Source organism: Schistocerca americana, chromosome 3 (genome assembly GCF_021461395.2).
Source record: "Schistocerca americana isolate TAMUIC-IGC-003095 chromosome 3, iqSchAmer2.1, whole genome shotgun sequence".
Taxonomy (NCBI): domain Eukaryota; kingdom Metazoa; phylum Arthropoda; class Insecta; order Orthoptera; family Acrididae; genus Schistocerca; species Schistocerca americana.
Window position 1 is genome coordinate 236,683,838 of NC_060121.1, and position 8,640 is coordinate 236,692,477.

The 8,640-nt window shown below is 47.9% G+C and overlaps 1 pseudogene; it reads left to right on the top strand.

Annotated features, from left to right (window-relative positions):
• The first annotated feature begins 244 nt into the window (after positions 1–244).
• LOC124607753 lies at positions 245–362 on the top strand (annotated as a pseudogene).
• Positions 363–8,640: the final 8,278 nt, after the last annotated feature.

The window sequence follows — 8,640 nt, forward strand, 5'->3', positions numbered from 1 at the left end:
TCTAATTGCAATATTTCAGATCTTCTTCTTCCTCTTATTATTATTATTATTATTATCATTATCACTATTATTATTAAAAAGGATTTTCCATCTGGAAATGGCAAGAAACAATACTGAAAATCGAAATTAACAGCCACAAATGAAAAGTGAAAGTTGACGGATGAAATTCTTTAACTTTCGGCGACATTCATATTAACAGCTACAAACCATCACAGAAACTTGTAACAGGCATATGAAAGAATCGTGCAACGGCCTTGCTGCAGTGGCTACACCGGTTCCCGTGAGATCACCGAAGATAAGCGCTGTCGGGCGTGGTCGGCACTTGGATGGGTGACCATCCAGGCCGCCATGCGCTGTTGCAATTTTTCGGGGAGCACTCAGCTTCGTGATGCCCATTGAGGAGCTACTCCACCGAATAGTAGCGGCTCCGGTCATAGAAAACCATCATAACGGCCGGAGGAGCGGTGTGCTGGCCCCACGCCCCTCCTATCCGCATCCTCCTATGAGGATGACACGGCGGTCGGATGGTACCGATGGCCCACTTGTGGCCTGTAGACGGGAGTGGTCTTTTTTATATGAAAGAATGGGGAGGTTGTGTGTGTCACATAAAACAGAATGTGAGACAGTCCATTAAAATCAGCAGCTTTACTCATAAACCGTAATATAGATGTCACACTACTGGGCCGTTGATCAGCAGCAGCGATCAGTCAGTACTGCCTTAATAAGCAAATCTTTAAACAGCTTCTTATGGTGTTTTCAGAATAACTTAATTGAACTATCCGCGGTGCACTTCTGCTTCTGTTTCATAGTGTCCAATGGGCTCAATATTGCGGCGATCATACATGTCGGCATCGTCAAATGTGCCATAAACCCGTGGTCTGTTCGACCAACAAATACACAATGAGAAGTTGAAGAATCACAATTTTCTTTACAGGACCGAGATCAGTCGAAAACAGATGACTTGCTACTACACCTTCTCGACAAATATACCGTCAATTAAACTTGAAATACATCTGTTTCAAATGAATTTCATGTTATGTTCAGGTACACGAGTTGTGAATCATTCATACGACTCAAAGCTTCAATACTCAATAGTACATCTGCTAATGCGGCCTTGCTTTTGCATGAATAGTGAAAACCATGTCTTTAACCTCCTTTCATAGGTCTGACCAGCAGTTTCTCGTGTAAGAAATTGAGATACATTGCTACTATTTGTGATACTTCGTGTAGCATCCTCCCATTATATTTAAAATGTATTTTATATGTAAGAAGTTGTGAAATAAGTCTTCCATATAACGCATATTATTAAAATAGGAACTGAAATACAGCAGCACAGTTGTTTAGTAATAACAGTATTTCTATAACAGCGTAGGAATGACTTAATATTTTTACGTATTACGCTCTCCGACTCTCCGATGTCGCCATCGTGTATAGGAGTCAAAGGAGCGAGTACACACAACACAGTCCGCAGCATCTTGAAAGGCAACTGGGACGTACAAACATTGTAGATACGCTATCTGATCGAAAGTATCCGAACACCATCGAGTAATGTGAAACTAAACACTAGATGAAATGGGAGGCGGACCCCACTATAAAAGGAGGCGGGGATTACTATGTTGTCAATAGAGAAATACAATAACAGCAGAACTTATAGGCCAAGACAAATTCAGAGATTTGGAACGTGAACTCTTTCACAGGATACGCCAGAGGACAAATCCTTCAGGGACAATCCAGCTCTTCTAAATGTCCCCAACAGGAATTGCGTTGATGCGATTGTGGAGACGCGAAGGGACAACTACAGCTACACCAAGACCAATCAGGTCCCATCTACTCACGGACAGAAGCTTTCAAGAACTTGGGAGTGGGCGGTACCAACATGACAATGTCCCCTGCCCACTAAGTAGCATCTGTAAGGAAATGTTTTGTGGACATGACATTCATGAAATAGCCTGGCCTGTCCAGAGCTACGAAGTAAACCCAGTGGTACACTTTTGGGATGAGTTAGAATTCCAAACTCACTGCAGACCACAGAATCCAACATCACTACCTTCTCTGGTTTCGGCTATTGATAAATAAGGGCTGTCATTCCTTCACAGACATTCAGACACCATTTTAAAGTTTTCCCAGCAAAGTTCAAACAACCATAAAAACTAAGGGCTGAACACACCCCATATTAATGGCCAGTAGTTGGTGTCTGGATACCAGTATTGGTTAAAAACAGTCTTGGTTACAATTTTAGTTTTTTTATTTTTCAACGAAGCGTTTCGCTTTATTTAGGCATCTTCAGGTTGTCTTAATTTGGTATTTCTTAAGAATCCTTTAGTCAGTGTAGGCAAAGGGCTACTCTGACTAAAGGATTCTTAAGAAATACCAAATTAAGATAACCTGAAAGAAACGCGTCGTTGAAAAATAAAAAACTAAAATTGCAACCAAGACTGTTTTTAACCAATACTGTTAAGCACTGGGTTGCTGTTATGCCACATATGGACTGGAAGAATGTCTGGATACTCTTCAGTCCGGAACCGCGTGATCGCTACGGTCGCAGGTTCGAATCCTGCCTCGGGCATGGATGTGTGTGATGTCCTTAGGTTAGTTAGGTTTAAGTAGTTCTAGGTTCTAGGGGACTGATGACCTCAGATGTTAAGTCCCATAGTGCTCAGAGCCATTTGAATGATTTTGGTGTCTGGATAATTGTGATCAGATAGTGTAAAATACCCTTAGAATCAAACGGAGGAAAACTTTCGAGGGCACGTCACTAGTCAGTCCCACCGGCAAGACTCAAGACATGATAGCACACTCCGTCATCAGCCCACAAGTGCCCCATCGGGACCATCTGACCTCTGTGTCATACCCAGTTGAGGATGTGGATAGGAGGGGCGTGTGGTCAGCACAACGCTCTCCCGGTCGTTATGATGGTATTCTTGACCGAAGGCGCTACTATTGACATCAAGAGGCTGAGTGCACGCTGGAAAAATGGCAACAGCGCATGGCGGCCTAGATGGTTACCCATGCAAGTGCCGGCCACGCCCCACAGCGCTTAACGTCAGTGATCTCAGGGAACCGATGTATCCACTGCGGCAAGGCCTTTCCTACTCAAGACATGCTGGACAGTGGTATTCGCTAAATTTCATCAAGATTTCAAACTTGAATTTATTTCCTTTATTGATAAAATGAGATTGTGGTTCAGACCAGGGTAGGAAGAAACTGAGAATAAAAGGTGGCGAGTCGATAGAGCGTAGACAAGAAGGGTAAAAAGGTGGAAGAGAAGGTAGCACAGTGCTTCTGGTATCTCAGATAAAGGCCGAACTGAGTTTTTGCAAATGTTCGCCTGCGTACGAGTGTAAAAAGCCAAACTTTTGCACAAATGTTCTATTTAACAGACGGAGAGATCTTCCGAGAATCGTTCTGTTCACAAATTATCCGAAGAACTGAACTTCCCAAGCGGAACTACTTTTTTGTTTGTACTCGGGACGTCAGGTGCTCATTGCCCCGCTAATTACGATCGGCGGCCGGGCAGCCCGCGTTAAAAAGGTTTGGCGCGCCGCGTGCTGTTTGCGGAGCAGGTCGGTACTGTTCTGTCACGGTGCCTACTGCACTAATTAGCTGACGTGTGGTGCAGCGCGGTTCGACTGCCGGTGCCCAATAGCTCCATCCCGCCCCGGGGTGCCGGTTTACGGTCCGCTCCGCCTCAAGTTGCACTCGTCGGCAACTCCGCTCGGCCCAGGGACGCGAACGCCCGCGCTCTTTCGGGCAAAACTCGCGCCCAACTGCTGCGGCCGACAAGCAAAGAAAATTGGCTCCGCCAGAAGTGGAGCGCTTGCCGAAAGTGAGAGAGGGAGGGAGGTCGGAATAAACTCCGCCGTCTTGGCAACGGGACGCCGCTATTTATACGCTCCACGGGAAGGAGCGCCCGTACTTGGGGGCCTCTTAAGAACCCTGTAGGGCAGGCTGGCGAAGAACAAATGACCCGAAACTAATGCGGGTGTCGGGAATTAAGAGAGGTTTACGATTATGTATGACTGCCGTTCGTATAATCAACGGCATCTCTATGGTTGCAGAAATCTTCGTCTTAATCCGCTTTTTCTTTGTAGTTTTCGCAGAACGTAATATTGCATTAACGAACTGGTGGTGGTGGGCTTAATGTTCCCAAAAAAGGAAAAACTGCACTTCAATCGACTGCTAATTAACCTGGCGTGCTTTTCTTTGTTTACGAGAATTCTACGATGGAGATTGAGAGCTTCAAACCAAGTTGTTTTTACTGTAGGAAGGCACAAGTACTAAGATAATAACATTGACGGTTGTGATGCTTTGGCTTCAGCAGGAATCCCGAAATGTTCAGTGTTCAGTAACGAGCTGACGCGAAAACCTTAATATTTAAAATTGCAAGATCCTCCTAATATCCGCAGTCTCTCTCTCTCTCTCTCTCTCTCTCTCTCTCTCTGTCTCATACACACACACACACACACACACACACACACACACACACACACACACATACATACCATCCCTCCCTCCCGCCCTTACTTCCTCAAATGGCTCTGAGCGACTTGACTTCTGAGGTCATCAGTGTAGTAACCACAACCAACAGCGGGAACGCCTTGGGCTGCGGATCGGAGCCGCCAGAGTGGGAAGCCGCCGGCGGTGGAGCACGCACCACCGGGTAAACACAGGACGAGTCGGACGACAGACCAACGACGACCGACCACGACTGACTATGAGCGACACAACAAGGAAGACATAAACAACGGAGGCTTGTGGAAACCACAACACCAAACGTAAATCCACTCGAAACCAGAGCCATGCAAATGTCAACAACGAGCAACGACCAGAACGCAGTACCGCCGAGATAGAAACGAAATCCAGAGCGAGTACAGATTGGCTGGACTAGATTTTTTTTTTTCCATTTATTGAATTTCAATTCCCCCCGAAGGGGGCGGGCTGGCAGCAGCTTAGTACGTCGCTCTTCAGCCGACAGATTTTGTGACAAAGATCAAGAGAACAAATAATAAAAAACAGGCGATAAAATCCGAGACTTAGAGAGTAATAAGGCGAAAAGAAATCGTGGAACTTAAAACAACAACACAGGGATGATGACGCTAATAAAAATACATACGAAGCAGACAGGGAAAACAATAGACAATTAAAAAAAACACGGCGACAGTCTGGATTCTGTTCGCAAAGGACATAAAATTCACACCGAGCGACAGCATGGTTTCTGTTCGCAACACGAGAAAGACAAACAACACTGAATAGTCACTGGAACACTGCACTAAAAAGTTGGTAAATGTGACACCACAGCCGAGAGCAGGTGGGGGGAAACTAGACAGAAGATGGGAAAACAAAAAAGGGGGGGAAAGGAGAGTAAAAGCGATGGGGGGAGCCGGGAAAGGAGCTGAAGGAGGATAAGGACCCATAAGAGGGGTGGGGGGCAGACGCGACAGGGAGTGGGGTAGGCAGAGGAGGGGAATACAAAAGGACTGGGGGGGGGGGGGAGACGGGAGGTAGGGAGAGGTTAGGGGGGAGAAAACAGGACGGAAGGGCTGGACTAGAGCAGAGCGGGTCCCTATATACGAAACCGGAGGGAGCGGCTATTGGCCGCTGTCTGCACGTGGCTTAGCGGTGGCGCCCTCGCTGCGCGAGAGCCGGTCCGCGGAATAGCCACCGCGGAGACGCAGCCCTCTATGGGCTGACCACGTCCATTTCTTCTGCCGCGTGTTCGACTTCCGCGGCGGAAAGTACTAGAATCAGTTGCCTAGAACTTAGAACTAATTGAACCTAACTAAGCTAAGGACATCACACACATTCGAACCTGCGACCGTAGCGGTCGCTCGGTTCCAGACTGTAGCGCCTAGAAGCGCTCGGCAACTCCGGCCGGCCTCCCTTCCTCCCCATCACTGCTGCGGTCACAGCCACAGCACACACACATACACATACACATACACATACACTCATTCACATTAAGAATTAAGAAATGAGCTCCAGTAAATGTATGTGGGAAAACTGCTCATAAGGCAACAGGCGGATGAGGTAGTCAGTCTGCAACAAACTGAAACGTTTGCCACAAAATATTTGATCAAGTGAACATCCGCGACTGAGGAACATACTTACAGAATCAAAATCCACTACACTTACCAGTAATTCTTTTAATTTATTCCACAATCGGTTTCGAAGCAAACAGCTTACTGCTGGGTCGTGTCCTCCAGGCGTTCGCTGTGGTTGCCGATCCTACGTTCCCATGCATCTGTTTGACGGAGATGTGACCTCCCGTGACTGACTGGTCCGACCACCACGCATTTATGTTCCCATAATTATTTCGTAGCACCTGAATTTGACGCTATATTCTCCGAAACCGCTCAAGTAAAGTGGAAGTGGCTCTGAGTACTATGGGACTTAACATCTCAGGTCATCAGTCCCCTAGAACTTAGAACTACGTAAACCTAACTAACCTAAGGACATCACACACATCCATGTCAGAGGCAGGATTCGAACCTGCGACCGTAGCGGTCGCGTGGTTCCAGACTGAATCGCCTAGAACCGCTCGGCCACTAGCGGCCGGCCCGGTCAATACAATAAGAAATTACTGACAACTGATATGGATTTTTGATCTATAAATAATACATTTGAGTTGTGCTGTACAAAAAAATACGACATACAAAATCGTGAAGCTGAGACCTCTCGTTGATAGGTGTAATAAGCATATGTCAGTGTGAACCTCCGTTTGCCCTCACGGCACAGTATTAAGCGTGCTCATTAGCTATGTGACGTACTCAAACCGTTCCGCGATACCACTAAAAACGGGACGAATCTCTTCCTTGAGTAACCACGATAAAGCTATTTTTAACTTACCTAAGCGGACGAAAATTCCTTAGGAATTCGTTCTTGTCAGCGAACCTCGTCAAGATAGATTTAACGAAAATGTTTCGTACTTCGACTAAACGTCACTTCCAATATTCAGAGTTAACTTGTTATTCTTTCTCTTATATGCCTTATGAATTTTGGAAGGAGTCGACTGGAATACACTTATACACTCCTGGAAATTGAAATAAGAACACCGTGAATTCATTGTCCCAGGAAGGGGAAACTTTATTGACATATTCCTGGGGTCAGATACATCACATGATCACACTGACAGAACCACAGGCACATAGACACAGGCAACAGAGCATGCACAATGTCGGCACTAGTACAGTGTATATCCACCTTTCGCAGCAATGCAGGCTGCTATTCTCCCATGGAGACGATCGTAGAGATGCTGGATGTAGTCCTGTGGAACGGCTTGCCATGCCATTTCCACCTGGCGCCTCAGTTGGACCAGCGTTCGTGCTGGACGTGCAGACCGCGTGAGACGACGCTTCATCCAGTCCCAAACATGCTCAATGGGGGACAGATCCGGAGATCTTGGTGGCCAGGGTAGTTGACTTACACCTTCTAGAGCACGTTGGGTGGCACGGGATACATGCGGACGTGCATTGTCCTGTTGGAACAGCAAGTTCCCTTGCCGGTCTAGGAATGGTAGAACGATGGGTTCGATGACGGTTTGGATGTACCGTGCACTATTCAGTGTCCCCTCGACGATCACCAGTGGTGTACGGCCAGTGTAGGAGATCGCTCCCCACACCATGATGCCGGGTGTTGGCCCTGTGTGCCTCGGTCGTATGCAGTCCTGATTGTGGCGCTCACCTGCACGGCGCCAAACACGCATACGACCATCATTGGCAACAAGGCAGAAGCGACTCTCATCGCTGAAGACGACACGTCTCCATTCGTCCCTCCATTCACGCCTGTCGCGACACCACTGGAGGCGGGCTGCACGATGTTGGGGCGTGAGCGGAAGACGGCCTAACGGTGTGCGGGACCGTAGCCCAGCTTCATGGAGACGGTTGCGAATGGTCCTCGCCGATACCCCAGGAGCAACAGTGTCCCTAATTTGCTGGGAAGTGGCGGTGCGGTCCCCTACGGCACTGCGTAGGATCCTACGGTCTTGGCGTGCATCCGTGCGTCGCTGCGGTCCGGTCCCAGGTCGACGGGCACGTGCACCTTCCGCCGACCACTGGCGACAACATCGATGTACTGTGGAGACCTCACGCCCCACGTGTTGAGCAATTCGGCGGTACGTCCACCCGGCCTCCCGCATGCCCACTATACGCCCTCGCTCAAAGTCCGTCAACTGCACATACGGTTCACGTCCACGCTGTCGCGGCATGCTACCAGTGTTAAAGACTGCGATGGAGCTCCGTATGCTACGGCAAACTGGCTGACACTGACGGCGGCGGTGCACAAATGCTGCGCAGCTAGCGCCATTCGACGGCCAACACCGCGGTTCCTGGTGTGTCCGCTGTGCCGTACGTGTGATCATTGCTTGTACAGCCCTCTCGCAGTGTCCGGAGCAAGTATGGTGGGTCTGACACACCGGTGTCAATGTGTTCTTTTTTCCCTTTCCAGGAGTGTATATGACACCCGTATATTGTAATGACACTAATGTAAACTAAAATGAAACTATTATATTGAAAACGATGTACGTGTCTGATGGGATCCATAAAGCGGATCGCTGGCTTTGCACGACCACAGAGTCAAAGATACTGCTTCTGATCTGAGATTGTAGCGTTGGAGTAAGAGAGCACTTGACGCACAGCAGAGGTG